Here is a 15,244-nt window from a genome sequence, read left to right as displayed (position 1 = left end):
TTTGCACTTTTTTGTGGTCCAGTAGAGCTGTGGACCTGGATATTGCCTTCCTCAAATGCAATCTGTTGCATCTCTGAAATACTGTACCTGAAATTAGAACTTCAGACCAATCCAGGCAGCAAGGCAACATTTGTATCAATGCTTCTAAGGCACTCGAAGGCAATAAACTAAAGATATATCCGTCACAACACACTGAAATAGGTTAGTCTAAGAGACGGAGGGTGTGACTTGCCCAAGGTCATGAAGTGAGCTGCTTTATGGTTGTATGAATATTTAAACCCAGACTGCAATTGTACACACACTTAATTTGGGGAGTAAATTCAGTGGCACCTACTTCTGAGTAAGCAAACCTACCCAGTTAATGTACTGACTACTATTTTTTTCTTTGCAAAAGGTACTTGAGCGCAAGGCAGGTAAGTAGGCCTAAAACCTGTTCTGAGAAAGATGGGCTAGACAATTTGAAATGAAATCCAGTCAAGTAGCTCTCTGGACTATGGCCCAAGTCATTTTAAAGGCTCATCCACTTTTAGAAATAATCACTGAATGTACATTATCTGAATGTTACAGCCTACTAGGGCCTTCAGTTTCCCTCTTTGCCTGAGACACTCATACAGTTATTTTAACAGTTACTCACTGCAGAGGTGGAGAACTTGTGGCCCACCAGATGATACTGGACTCCCATCAGCCTCAATTTCAAGGTCTGCTGCCCCCTTATACTCTATAGCTGTGTTTCCCAAACTTGGGTATCTGTTTTGGACTACAATTCCTATCATCCCTGACCACTGGTCCTGCTAGCTAGGGATGGTGGGAGTTGTAGTCCAAAAACAGCCAGAGACACAAGTTTTGGAAGTGCTGCTCTACACTACTTTCATTAACAGCAAATAGCTCTTTCATTCTTCATGCCTCTTCCAGTGTGACCAGATGCCAGAGTTCTCCCTTTATGATAACTGGAAACCAAAGTGTGCCGTGAATGGGTGTGTGAAAGAAAATGGAACTGGGAGAGAACAGATACCTAGGATGGCAGCCATTTTGAGATCAGCTGTGGGAATAATGGCAGTCTTAAAAGAGAGGTTTGTTCACTGCTTGGCTCCCGTGGCATCAATTTTATAATCATATTGGATTCAAAGCAACGTTTACATAACTTAAATGCCGCAGCTTCTCCAAACTGTGGACTTAGGCAAAAGAAGCAGCTAGGACATGGGTAGACAAACAGGCCAGGGGCTGGATCTGGCCCAATCACCTTCTAAATCCGGCCCATGGACGGTCCAGGAATCAGCGTGTTTTTACATGAGCAGAATGTGTGCTTTTATTTAAAATGCATCTCTGGGTTATTTGTGGGGCACAGAGGTGTAGGAAGGGGGGTGGAGGGGGTGGACCACCCCGAGTGCCACTCTGGGAGGGGTGACAAGATGGCCCTGCCTCCCCCCAGCTGTAGAGCGGCCGAGTGTCCATATGGGCACTGCTCACGCGGCGTCCGTACAGGAGGGTCCCTCTGCCACTGGTGGAGCATAGCAATTCATTTCCCCCCCCTTCAAAATATAGTTAGCCCCCCACAAGGTCTGAGGAACAGTGCACTGGCCCCCTGCTGAAAAAGTTTGCTGACCCCTGAGCTAGGAGAACTATAGCCTCCAGAGCAATCACACTGAGGAGCAGGGGCTATTGCTGATGCAGGAAAATTGGGAGCAGAGCAGTGGAGAATCTTGGTGTCTCAACTTTCATTGGCACGCTGTTCGACACCAAAATACAGCCCCCCCCCACTGCTGACCATTGGACTTCATGGTTACGGCACGTGCTGCGGCACCCCAGAAGCTCCACACCCAGTGCCACCAAACAAGTCACGCTCTCCTAGAGCCACCTTTGAGCAGAGCCACTTTTAAAACATACGAAGAGTCTTGTTGCATGAGACCAAAGGCCTGCAAAGTCCCCCCCTCTGTTTCCCAAAGTGACCAACCAGATGCCTACAGGAGAATTACAAGCAGGGAATGAGGGCAATAGCCCCCTCCCCATGTTGTTCCCTATCATCACCACATCTTGTGGAAGCAAATTTCAAAGTTTTAATTATGTGGTGTGTGAAGATGTGTTCCCTTGTGCCTGTCGTGATTCTTCCACTGTACAGCATAAACTTATATACCTCTTTTATGGTCTGTCCCCCTTATTTGCCTTCTTTTCCAGACTAGTTAGCTCCAAACATTGTAAGGTCTCCTTGTAGGAACGTTTGCTCGAACCGCCTGCCCCCTATTATGTTGGTTGCTTTCTCATTCCTTGCTTGACCTGGTGGTCAGGGATGATAGTTGATGCAGCCCAATAGCATACCCTTCATGATTTATCCAATGAAAATAGGGACATCACATTCTACTACTACTACTACTACTACTACTACTATTACTATTACTATTACTACCACTGCCCTGCCCATTTCACTGGGTTCCCCAGCCACTTCCAACATATGTAAAAGCATAATAAAACATGAAACTTTTTTTAAAAACTTCCCTATACAAGGCTGCCTTCAGATGTCTTCTCAAGGTTTTATCGTTACTTATCTCCTTGGCTTGGGGGTCACATAACTCCCATACCCTCCAACATTTATCTGACGAAAATAGGGACATCCTAATGGAAAGCGGGATATTCTGGGATCAAATCAGAAACCAGGGTGGTTTCTGTAAATCCAGGACTGTCCCTGGAAGACAGGGAGTTTTGAAGGGTCTGCAATAGTAGCGGCCCATTTTAACACCATAGAGCTGCATCTGTGACACATTGGAGACTAGGCTAAATGCATGCTGCTGCTCCATTCTGAAAGTTTAACAATGCCTAGCATGCAAGCTTGAGGCCTAGTTGTAAACTACTATCCGTGCCAGAATTCAGCCCAGGAACAAGTAGGGTTATAATCAAAAGGGTGTGTCTAAGAATGAGTAAAATACCTTCTCTCCCCCCCCCCCCTTCTGAATAGTCACACATTACAGTTTAAATTCAAGCATTTTGGTATTATTACATTTATTTTCCTCCTCTTTCCCTGGCAAATACTAAAAAATGGCTTACAACTAAAACAGAAAGAGGAGTCTATTTTCCTTGTATACTCAACCCCTTTCCACTAGTCTTAGAATCTGAGCACTTGGGAGATGATGGGCAAATCCTATTTGGGCCTGTTTTACTCAACTAGTTTTGAACAGCTACTGTTGGGTAGTGATGGTGGTGGTTTCAAATTAAGCAAGGAACGGAAGAGCAGACAACTGTGGCTGAGGTTGATAGGAGCCAGAGTGTCCAACAACTTGCGGAAGGCCACAGGTTACCCTCCGCTGTGAGGATTTCAGCAAGATAAATGCATATGATGTGGCTTGAATATTAAATGATGACTCTAAATGCTAGGTAGGGGTAGTAACCTCACTCCACGGACTACTGCCTGAGTACATAGGCCCTTCCACCAATGTGAAGGCTCTTAACCACATGCTGGCTGCATTTACAGTAGCCTGTGTTGCACTGATTTGAAACAGGCTGTTGTTTATTAAGTTAGTGATAAGCTGCAGGCAGGGGGAGAATGATAACATATTGTAGGGAAATGTAAATTGTAGGGAAATAGAAAAGCCCCTTGGGTGGGGCAACTAAAATAAGGGAATCTGTTGGGGGAGGGGCACTTTATCCTTTCCCTACCTGCTTCTTGGCCAGTTCCAAAATCCCTCCTCCAGCAGCTCTCTCTGTTACAGGCTTTTAATGCACTGGCAAAGCTATCGAGGGATATTAGAGCAGAGAAACAGTCATTGCCTTCACACACCAAACCACCATGTACACTACCTTACTGCTCAAGATCATCTTCCGTTTTTCTCATCTAAAACCAGCAAGCTATCATTACATGCACTTGCACACAGCAAGTAGTTTGGGCATCGTTGCTCATTGTTATGCATTTTATGTTGCACTAGTGTCAAGCTACATGCACACACATATATTTAGCTTTGAGAGATCCAGAGGAAGTGGTCTGAGGAATTCCAGCTCTAGCAATATATGAACATTTATTTAAAGGCATCTCCAAAGGCAATTTACTAGGTAAACAACTTCTAAATAATCCTGTTTAGGATTGGTTCGCACAGAGTAGCTGCAATTAGAAAGGAAGCCTTTTGTGTGCCAAAGTTGTGAACATGTTGGAATGTTGGAAGGAGGAAGATTGACACATTCCATGATGCTCCGTTTAGAATGATGCTCTTTAGAAGAAAACTAAACTGGGGCTGCCTAGCAACCATTGCCAGGCAGAACAACCTCCCTGCTTTCAGAGCATCATTGCCACCAATATATCTGTGGGAGAGAAGACCCAAACTGGAAATAAGCAGAGGTGTCTGAAGGTCAGATGGAAAGAAATCTTTATATTGGAAAAAGGTGCGTTTTGATGACACCAGATGGAAGGAGTGGTGGCTGGATAGAGCTGAAGAGTAATCTAAATCAAAAGCGGGGTATAACTGAGAGTATATGGTCACCAGGACTGACTGTCAGGGACCAAAGTTTTGTTTCTGTTTTAGCCTTATTAGTTGGCACTGGGCAAATCTTTGTACATATTAGCCTTTATAAGACTGTGTTGGGTTATGAAAGATTACCTATTGGGCACTGCTTTTACTGGCTAAAATTAGCCATAAAAGCTCCAAAAAGCCCACTTTATTGTTGGTTTGGAATGGAGGCTTAGTCTATCATGTTCTTGTACTACTTGAAGATTTCCCTTCCAGACCTTGACAAAGGCCCCACACCACCACACTTGACCAGCTATGAATATTCTGCCAGTAAGAAGATGCAAAGCAGCAGACAGGTAGGAGGACTTGACTGTTCCATAACTGGAGCAAGGCCCTCTTAAACTCCTTCTTCACAACTGTATGGTTCTGCCCAGTACACAGTGCAAAGGACTACATATCCTACTGTAAGACTTGATTTTTATTTCTATGCCTATGTATGTAATTCTGGTAATTTTTCAGAGAAGCAATACATAACAATTACCCCTTTAAAATAAAATAAGAAAAGTTGGTTTCTGATTGTTGGAAAAACCTTTTGTACCCTAAGTAATTTTTAAAAGCCGCATATTATTTTTTTCTGTGACAGCACACAAAATCTGTGGGCTTGGAGAAAGCAGTCTAACCTGTCAATATTAGCGCACTTCAATTTTCTACAGTTACAAATTCTTCAAGATGACAAAAACCAAGTTCTACAGAACCTGATGTCTGACATGTTATTATCACGACTGTTATAGTCCACCCACCCAAACAGAGAAATGATACTCTATAAAGACGTTATGGACTGGCATTTTTCAATGTGGGGCTTGGATTTCAGAAGCTTGACCCTTAAACTGGGACCCATCCAAATGCGTGTGCTGTTGGGGAGATGGAGCTAGAAGTTGGAGCTGTGTGGGACATTTCGATCGAGCGGGACAGCAGCACTCAATTTGGGGTGGGGTGGGGAGAGAAAGAATAGGAGACATGCCAAGACACAAGCCTGGAAACAGAAATCCCTCTCATCCTGCCATTGCTCGCTCAGGGGCACTATTCCCCCCCATCTTTTCCTACTTTATGGGTTCCAGAGTTGAAAGTCTGAAAATAATGTCCGAGCCCCGCAGTAGTGAGTGACTCCCTCTCTCTGCAAACAGCCCTCTGCACCTGCTCAGAGGTGCTTTAAAACAATATTAATAATGCCGATGATGTGTCCCTGCGCGTTGATTTAGCCCAGGCACTGAAGACGAGCGGCCAGAGCGCCGCGTCCCTTCGGCCAGTCCGTGGCACCCGAGCGACGAGGTAGCCGCCGCCAGCAGCAAACAGCAGCAGCACCAGCTCCTCGCGCACAACCTTGAATGACGAGAGATAGAGAGGAGGGAGAGGCGGGCGAGAGGGGGAAGTAGGAGGAGCAGGAGGCCGCGCCGATTGGCCTCTCCGCGCCGCTCCGAGCTCTCGCATTGGGCGCTTTGGCTCACCCGCCTCCCTCTCCCCTGTCCTCCGGCAGGTCCCGCCCCCTTGCCGGAGCCAACAAGCTAGGTTACGCGCCTATTGCAAAAGGTGCCTCTCCGCCTCCCCCCCCCCCCCACAACCCTCCTTTCCCTTCCCTTATTGCTGCTGCCGCCGCCGCCAATGTTGGTGCTGCCGCCGCCGCCGCTGCCGCTGCGGAGAAGGAGGTGGACGTGCTAGGCCGGAGCGCCCTGCCCACTGCCGCCGTCCCTGTGTCCCCTTCCTCCTGCCGGGGGCCTTGCGCTGAGCTGGGGCCCGGCGGGGAGGGGGCATGGCTGCTTCGCCTGGGGCCCGGCAGGCCGCCTGGGGGGCAGGCACGGGCAATCGGGGAAGGGGGACCCGGTGGTGAGGGGACTCCTCCTCCTCCTCCTCTTCCTGCCTGCCTGCCTGTGCGTGGGGTAAGTCCACGGGGTGGGGTGGGATGCTGCTTGTCTCCAGCCCCTCTCCTTGCAAATCCCTCTGTGTGTGCCTATGTGGGGGTGCTGTGGGAGGAGTTAGGGGTGCGCAGAGAGGAAAGGGTGGGGTGCAGGAAGGAGGGGGGTGTTGGAGAGGTTGGGGAGGGTAAACAAGTGTGGGGCGCTGGGAGCAAAAGGAAGGGGTTCGGGGTTTTATTTTTATTTTTTTGGAGGGGGATTAAGGTGCGCCTTGTTAGTTTGCATGGCTTTAAACGGAAATTAAGATGACTCCATGGAGGAGCAGTTGTTAAACAGGATGGCTCAACAGAGTCTTTATTTCTTCTCGTCCCCAAATGTTCACATTCAGTGTATCTCTGTCAGGGAGCAAAACAATAGCGAGGGCTGTTGCATCCATGCCTTTCCCAGAAGCATCTGGCTGGATGCAGGGTGCTGGGCTGGACAGACCTTTGACCTGATCCAGCGGGACACTTTTTCTCCCCCCCCCCCATGCTCTCTCAGAAAGGATTAGGGAAATTCCTGATAGATGAGATCTGCTGAGAGCCAGTGTGGGGCAGTGGTTGGGCTGTTAGACCAGCGAGACCCTGGTTCGAATCCACCCCTCAGCCGTGAAACTTGCCACCAGGTGACCTTGGGCCTGCCACCCTCCCTTAACCCAGTTGTTGTGCAGATAAAAGGGGAGAAAGAGAAGCATGTGTGCTGCCCTAAGCTCCTTGAAAGACGTAGGAGGCATAAGTTATAAATTGTAATCATCCAGCTAACTATACTTTGATCCATACCTCCATGTCCATTGGCAACATATCCCTGGATACCAGATGCTGGGGGGCATTCAATGGGTGCGGGCTGCTGCCCTCATGCCCTGCTTGTAAACTTCAAGGGTATCTGCCCAGCTGCTGCTGGATTTCAGGTACCACTGCTCTGATATGGCAGTTGTTCAGCAAGCAGAGAAGAGGAGGATGTTAAAGTGAGTCTGGGTTTTTCTGGGGGAGGAAAGCAAGTCAGCTGTGGGATGTGGCTGGCAAGTCGACTTGTGGGATGCAGTGCTTAAAGTGGGTTTGAGGGGCTAGCAAGTGAAATAAGCAGTTAAGTTATGTTGCAGAGGGGAGAAAGGTGTGGTGGTATTCAGGGTGGGGCAGGGGAAGAGAAAGATTGGGAAAGCAGCTATAAGTCTTAAGGAAGGGATTAGAAAGTAAATGAGTGGGGCGGGAGAGGAAGTTAATGAGAATGCAGCAATTAAATAGGGTGTGGGGGATATTAAGTTTGAAACAGTGGGGTTGACAACATTGTGGCTGAAGGAAGGAGACTGGGCAGAGAAGTGATATGCTTTGGCAGGGGTCAGGCCCAGGTCTTTTTTTATGTGTGTGGGTGTGCTCAAGATAGGATTAAAAGGTTAAGATGAACTGGCTGTGATAGGAGACTCCCAGGGGAAACGTAGTAGCAGGAGTAAAGATGTGAGTTCATGGTAGAATCATAGAGTTGGAAAAGGACCCCATGGATCACCTAGTCCAATCCCCTGCATTGCAGGAATTGCAGCTAAAGAATTCATGACCAATGGCCATTCAACCTCTGCTTTAAAATCTGCATTGAAGGAGAGCCCACCACTTTCCAACGTAGTCTGTGCTGCTGCCTTACTGGTAGGTAAAAAGAGGCAGGAAAAGAGGGGTATGCTTTGGTGCCTGTGTGATGTAAAGGCAGTGAGAGACCTAGAATGTGGGCTTGATCTAAAGCACTGTTTCCCAAACTTGTGCCTCTGACTGCTTTTGGACTACAACTCCCATCATCCCTAGCTAGCAGGACTAGTGGCCAGGGATGATGGGAATTGTAGTCCACAAAACAGAGTTGGGAAGCTCTGATCTAAAATGAAAACTCTTGTAGTTTGGACAAGCTGGCCCACAAAGTACCGTTGTCTTGGGTGTCTTCAGAAACTCTTTCAGATGGGCTGAGTCTTCACCAGGTGCATGTAAAAAATGTGTGTTTGTGTTGGAATGTGCCCACCCCACCACTAACTCATTTGTTTTGCCAGGTATGATTTCAAGCGGATCTCACTCCCAGAGCCTGTTTCCATAATATGGGAAGTAATAAGCACAAAAGGGTGCCTCTGAGCAGACCTAGAGTGCATTACTCTCACTGGGTGTTTTTTAAGTGCACATTTAGCTTATTACTATTATTTTATAAAATATATATAGCAAAGGGCAAATAATATACCAAAGAAAATAACAGAAAGCACTCATATTGTACACAACACAAATTCCAGCAGGAAGAAAGAAACTATATTGCCCTTGCTGTGTTAAGTAATTGCAGCCTGCCCACCACATGTATCGGGGATTAGGACATCCAGGTGAGAGAGAATTTTGTTCTGCGGTGGGGATTTGTGCCTGAGCCCTTCTCTACCACCAAAATGCTTCTGGGTCTGTGTCATGCTCCCAAATTATACCCTGCTTAAGGGAGCGGGAAAGAACGGCAGTTTCCTAATGAAACAGTCACTTTGTTTAATCACGTTGTGGAGACACAACTTTTTAGGATCAGAATTGGTCATGGGTTCTATGGCTTAGAGCAACCTTTTCCAACCTATTTCCGACTGTGGCTCACTTGCGACCTTGTTTCCTTCCTGTGCCATTCCCCTTGGGCGTGGCAAGGGGCGCAGGGAGGCAGCTACCTGCCCCCAAATACCGTATTTTTTGCTCTATAAGACTCACTTTTCCCCTCCTAAAAAGTAAGGGGAAATATGTGTGTGTGTTATGGAGCGAATGCAGGCTGCGCAGCTATCCCAGAAGCCAGAACAGCAAGAGGGATCGCTGCTTTCATTGTGCAGCGATCCCTCTTGCTGTTCTGGCTTCTGGGATTCAGAATATTTTTTTTTCTTGTTTTCCTCCTCCAAAAACTAGGTGCGTCTCAGGTCTGGTGCGTCTTATAGAGTGAAAAACACAGTAAGTAAAAATCAATACAAATATGAGGTTCTGTCCCTCAAAAAAGTCCTGGCTACACCCATGGCCCCCCCAGCCTACTGGTAGAAAGGTAGCTATTTAAATGTTTTGTTTGTAAATAGAACATGTTTTGTTTAATTTTTTTAATAATTTATACAACGTACAATTATACATAAAATGATAGCAACATAATGAAATGTTGTTGAAGCAGAAAAACAGAATTATGGAACGGGAAGGGACCACAAGGGTCATCTTTCTAGTGCACCCCCCTGCAATGTAGGAAACTCAGCTGAAGTATCCATGACAGATGGCCATCCAGCCTCTGCTTAGAAACCTTCAAGGAAGGAGAGTCTGGAACCTCCATCTTCCATGTATTATAAAAAGTAAATAACAGTTATTTGACGCATAGGGGGAAAGCCCTCACTGACCTGGTGCAAAGAGATCTTGTTTTCTGGAGGAGTCCTGGCTGCCTAGATAAAACACGACAGTCCCCCCCCCCCCTTACCAGGGGTAAGACCCACTGAACTCAGTGCTACTTTCTTCTGAGTAGGCATTTAGTTATTTACTTGATGCAAGTCAGCAGCACCAGGCGGCCCTGCTCAGCTAGGCGCTGGGGTGGATTTCACCCCGCTCTTTGCAGAGCTGGGCCGACACTGCTGATGGGCCCTGCGCCCCTCAGCAACATCCGAAGACTCTGATCTGCTAGGTGCTGGAGTGGATTGCACCCTGCACCTTGCAAAGTCAGGCCCAGGCTGCCCAGAACTGGTGGCAGCAACAAGCAGCTCCTGCTCGGCCAGCCTTATCCATTGCCACATCACCACCGCACTTACCTGATCTGGAGGCTCTGGATTGCGAGCCCTTCTGGTCAAAATGGGAGCCTCAGCAATCGCCCTCTTCTGCTGGAAACAAACCAGGATTGCTGCAAAAAAATGCACGTGGCAATTAGGAGTATTAGGCCCTGGTGGGCTGCCTCCTTACCCACTTGTGATTGGCCAAGCAGATAGCCAGCCAATCAGGATTTTTTTTAAAATAAAAAAATGATTCCCCCTCCCCTTTTCACTTCTCTTTGTGGCCCCCTAATCTTGTGCTGTGGTCCCCAATTTACACATTTTCCACCCATGGCCCCAATGGAATATTCTGAGCCTCCTCCAGGGGGCTACATGTCCCCCCGTTAGGAAACACTGACTTACAGCAACCTTTCCCAGTCTTGGTTCCCCAGGTGCTGGACTACAACTCCCATCATCCCTGACCATTGGCCCTGTTGTCTAGGGATGATGGGAGTTTTAGTCCAACAACACCTGAGGACCCAAGTTCAGGAAGGGCTGCTCTCAAGGGAGGCATAAATAGGACTGTTCTGACAGTGCATTCCAAATTCGGAGAATGGGGTGCACTGGGGTTGATGTGGTGGCATGCGTGCAAAGTGAAGCAAAATGGTGGGGAAGGGTATCAAGGTGAAAGGAGAAAGAGCTTTGCAGAATGGGTTGGGAGTGCTGGGTCAGGGAGCAGAGGGGTGTGATGGGGCTTGAGAGTTGGCTGAGAGGCTTGGTGGAGGAGAAAGTTATGTGAGGTTCAGGGGAAGCTGTACGAAATAGGCAAGCCAGCCTCACAGCTAAGGTTTGGAGTGGGCTATGGTATGTAAGGGACGTGGGTGGCTCTGTGGGTTAAACCACAGAGCCTTTGGCTTGCCGATTGGAAGGTCAGCAGCGGTTTGAATCCCCACAACGGGGTGAGCTCCCATTGCTCGGTCCCTACTCCTGCCAACCTAGCAGTTCGAAAGCACATCAAAGTCCAAGTAGATAAATAGGTACCACTCCAGCGGGAAGGTAAATGGTGTTTCTGTGCACTGCTCTGGTTTGCCAGAAGCGGCTTAGTCATGCTGGCCATGCGACCAGCTGCACGCCGGCTCCCTCTGCCAATAAAGCGAGATGAGCGCTGCAACCCCAGAGTCGGTCACAGTGGACCTAATGGTCAGGGGTCCCTTTACCTTATGGTATGTTAAGACATGCATAAAATTGATAGCCAATGAAAACTGATAAAAACCCCTATTAATTGCTTCCTTCCTCCCTTCCTTGCAAGCCCTCAAAGGTTATGGGCTGAGGTTGAGGCAGTGGCGTAGCATGGGTTGTCAGCACCCGGGGCAAGGCAAGTAATTTGCACCCCCTAACCCGTGGATTTGCGCCCCCTAATCCGTGGATTTGCACCCCCTAACCCTAACCCCCAGATGTTGCACCCGGTGCGGCCGGCCCCCCCTGCACCCCCCACGCTACGCCACTGGGTTGAGGGGCTGAAGTGGTTGGTGAGAACTGTTCTTCTAGGTCTCCATTTCCATATATTGCTGTGCTTCCTGCTGATGGTTCCCCTAAAAAAAAAAAGTCCCTCTCCTGTTGGGACACACTCCCCCTTTGGCTTCTGGTCTAGACAGGGTGGGGGGTATCCTTCTGATTCCAGATGGCTGGCCGCAGGGAGGCATTGGAGGAAAGGAGGCTCCCATAGTGTCTGGATTTTGTTTGCCCATTGTTAGGCTAATGAAGCCTGTGTCTGGTGTCGAAGTAGCCCTTCTCCCAACAATAGGGGACTAGGAAGAGCCCCAAGTTATTGGCAGGCCCTGCAAGCTGGCCCATTCTTTGTCAGCTAGCTTCCCCCACCCTCCCTGTATTATGCCAAATCTTCCATATCTGGCTTTCCCTTCAGTGGCGGATGGCAGTCTCTGGTCTCGGCTTCAATAGGGAATATGGCAAGAGAGGAAGACGAGTGAGATGTGATTTAAAGAGCGGAACCATGGTACCAGTTTACTTTCCGCCTTAGGTATCCCAGCTGAAGATGGACACTTGAGAAGAGGTTACTTCTACACCCCTAGTTAGATTTGGTGTTTGAAAGGGGATATAGGTTTGCATGCATTTTGCATGTGCATGCAGCAATTTGTCTGTCTGTCTGTCTATCTTATATCCTGCCATTACTCCCAAAGAGCTCAGAGCAGCAAACACGTCATGTGTGCGTGTGTGTAAACATTCTCTCAAGCACTGATTTCAGGGTTGCCACTATCTTCTGCCGATCAAATGCCTCGGTAAATTGGAATGTTTTAAAATTCCTTCTGAGAGTCTGGTTTCCTTTTTAGTTATGACTGCAGCATTGATAAAAAGATTGCAAACTTTCAGATGTCAAGACCCCTAAAAAAAGGAAAAGGAGAAGTGCCAGACTCAGAAAAGAGTAAAATTATACACACACATTTTTCAGTTCTTGATTTTGTTCATGTTGGTGTCAAATTTCTAGGTGCCTGGCACAGCTAGGAGATTCATTCTCATTCTCTCTCTCTCTCTCTCTCTCTCTCTCTCTCTCTCTCTCTCTCTCTCTCAACACACCTATAAATACTATATAACAAAATACCAGCCTGAGTACAAGGATAGAACAAATTGAAAAGCCCCCCTCCCTTTGGACCAGATAGTCTTTAAAATATTGGAAATAAACTTTTGAGCTGCACAGATTCCTTCTTCAGGTTTAGATATTTCAGAGCAGCTTTTTTGTCTGTATCACTAATACATAGATTCTTTCCCCCACCTCTGAATGCTCTATCTTCCAAGCACTCTTCCCTTTCCATGGTTGCCTCCCTGTATTCATTTTACCGACACAGGCTGTGGCTTTCCTTGAGGGCCTGGACATTCTCCGCAGGAGAGGGTGAGTCAGCAGGAACTTCTGGATCCTGGAAATGGCTGTGGGTCCAACACACAGGGAGAATTGCTGTGATTTGGACAGACTGTTGCTCTCATTGATGGGGACTTTTGCCTGCATCCTCTTACTGAACCCTTTTGAAGACCGGTCCCTTCTCCTGTCTTGTCTCCTGTAGAAGTAGGAGGGGCTTGATGATGGATCAGGGAGGTGACTGGGAAGGCAGTGGCCCAGGAATGGAGTCTTGGCTATTTTCAGATTTCTGTTTTCCCCTCCTTCTTGGTCCTCCCTGCATTGGGTAGATAGCATTGCTTTAATCTGTCAATTTTCTCCTTTGCATTCATTCATTTTTTATGCCACAATCTGTTAACGGTGCCAGCGTTTTTTGATACGAAGAACACAGGCAGTTTGGGGATGGTGTCAGCCAGTTTGCTTTCTGCTTTGTGTAGGACCCCTGTCCATTGGAGGCGCTGGGAGATGTGCTTTCTTTTCTCCCTCATATGCTCTTCTCTTCTCTCCCCCTCCTTTGCATTGCGAGATCAGTTCATAGCTGCAGCTAGGGATGCAGTGTTGGGGGGATTGTGGAGGCTGCAACTGAGTGAAGCTTTCGTGGGCAAGATTTGGTGAGTGGGATTTACTCCCACTTAAGACAACTGTTTTTGGAGGCAGAGATTAGACAGTCTAGCTCAAACTGGGACCAGGAGAATGAGTGTCCCTCTATTGTTTGGTGGCAAAGCTGTCTGCTCATGACTCACTACAGGCTGGTGGTGCAAGCTGACTTGGGGATAATCCTGGGTTGAGGTAGCAGGTGCTGTGTGCTAAACCATTAAGTTGGATTTTGTGTCCTTAGGAATCATGCCGATTTGCATAACTTTATTTTCTCATTCTTGCCGCTTGGCATAACCTATTCTGGCTTTGCTAGTCATGGAGGGTGCAAAGACCCCGAAACCCCATCCCCAAGCACTGAATCTTACTAATCGTGCTCTCTGCTGCTGAGATTTCAGAAGGCATCGTTGCTATGAAGACACAAGGGCTAGAAGCCTCTTCAGCGATAGGTTGCTTGTTAAAATAAAATTAAAAATGTAACTCTGAGATTCTCGGCCATATTCAGAACTATATTCTGTGTTCTCCGCCTTGTCTGTGCTCCTCCAGAATCACAGCCCTGCTCTCTTTAATCTGTTTCAACTCAGTCTTTGGATTTATTGCCAGGTTTTGTACATGTCCCAGTTTTGTGGTAGGAGACGCAGTTGTGGAATTTGATGCTCATTATGTGCAGCATCTTGAAAATCTCAGCTTTTCATGTCATCTTAAAAAAAGCCAAAAAACACCAAACCCTCTAGCATTTATGACAGTAGAAGCAAGCTTGAAAGTGTGTGTTCCGTGCCTGGTGAAGAAGTCAGAGAAGCGACTCAGCAGCAGATTCAGTTCTAGATGGGTAACACTATGCGGTACATCAAAAACAACCGGGTGTCATGGACTGGCTAGAAACAGAGGAGTGGCGGGAGGCACCAGCTGGGGAACCCCAAAGGGATGAAAGTTCAGAACCAGAGGATTGGTGGTGGGGCGACGGGAGGGAGGTGGTGGTCAGAGGGAGAAGACTGTGAGGAGGTGGTGTCGGAAACTGACGGGGTAACAGGGTTTAATGAGCATGAAAAGTCTTATGGCAGAAAGAAGTCCAGAATCAGAAGCAGCAGAGGAGGGAGGCCAAGAAGCAGAGATGAGTCAGGCTGGTGAAGGAACCAGAGTGTGTTCCCCTCCTGCTGCAACAAGCTCCCCTCCTCCCTCAGCTCCCAGAACCAGGGGAGGTGTGAAGCAGGAGAAGCAAAGACAGGCATACCGGCGTAGTCTCAGATTGCTTGGGAAGGACCTGGGAGAGGAGGAGACATAGGCAGTTGTGGGAAGGCAGGGACCTTCAGTCTCCACAGCTGCCTCATAGGGGCAAGACCTACCGAGAAACGTTGCTGTGCTCATTAGGTCTTGCTCTCCTGAGCAGACCCTGCTTCTTCTAATAAAGAGTAAACTTCATGTGTTGTGTTGCTGGCTCGCTCCTGACATCAGGCCTTGTAGTAGCTTGAATAAAGGTAAAGGTACCCCTGACCATTAGGTTCAGTTGTGGACGACTCTGGGGTTTTGCGCTCATCTCGCTCTATAGGCCGAGGGAGCTGGTGTTTGTCCGCAGATAGCTTCCGGGTCATGTTGCCAGCATGACTAAGCCGCTTCTGGCGAACCAGAGCAGCGCACGGAAACGCTGTTACCTAACCCAATATACAGTGGTACCTTG

General features: G+C 47.9%; 1 protein-coding gene across 4 annotated transcripts in view; it reads left to right on the top strand.

Annotated features, from left to right (window-relative positions):
- Positions 1 to 4,241: 4,241 nt before the first annotated feature.
- The window catches only part of ATXN7L3 (ataxin 7 like 3), a 30,579-nt gene continuing 19,576 nt past the window's right edge, over positions 4,242 to 15,244 (top strand). The window contains exon 1 of one of the 4 annotated variants that reach the window (XM_081886421.1): positions 4,242 to 4,362. The gene's annotated coding sequence lies outside the window, so the exon portion shown is untranslated. Of the gene's footprint in view, positions 4,363 to 4,740; positions 4,784 to 6,054; positions 6,362 to 15,244 lie in introns of those variants that run through there. The other 3 variants (XM_081886422.1, XM_081886423.1, XM_081886420.1) reach the window with 3 other exon arrangements.

This window comes from Podarcis melisellensis, assembly GCF_964234715.1.
Source record: "Podarcis melisellensis genome assembly, chromosome: 13".
Taxonomy (NCBI): Eukaryota; Metazoa; Chordata; class Lepidosauria; order Squamata; family Lacertidae; genus Podarcis; species Podarcis melisellensis.
This window is presented reverse-complemented; position numbering and strand designations above follow the sequence as displayed.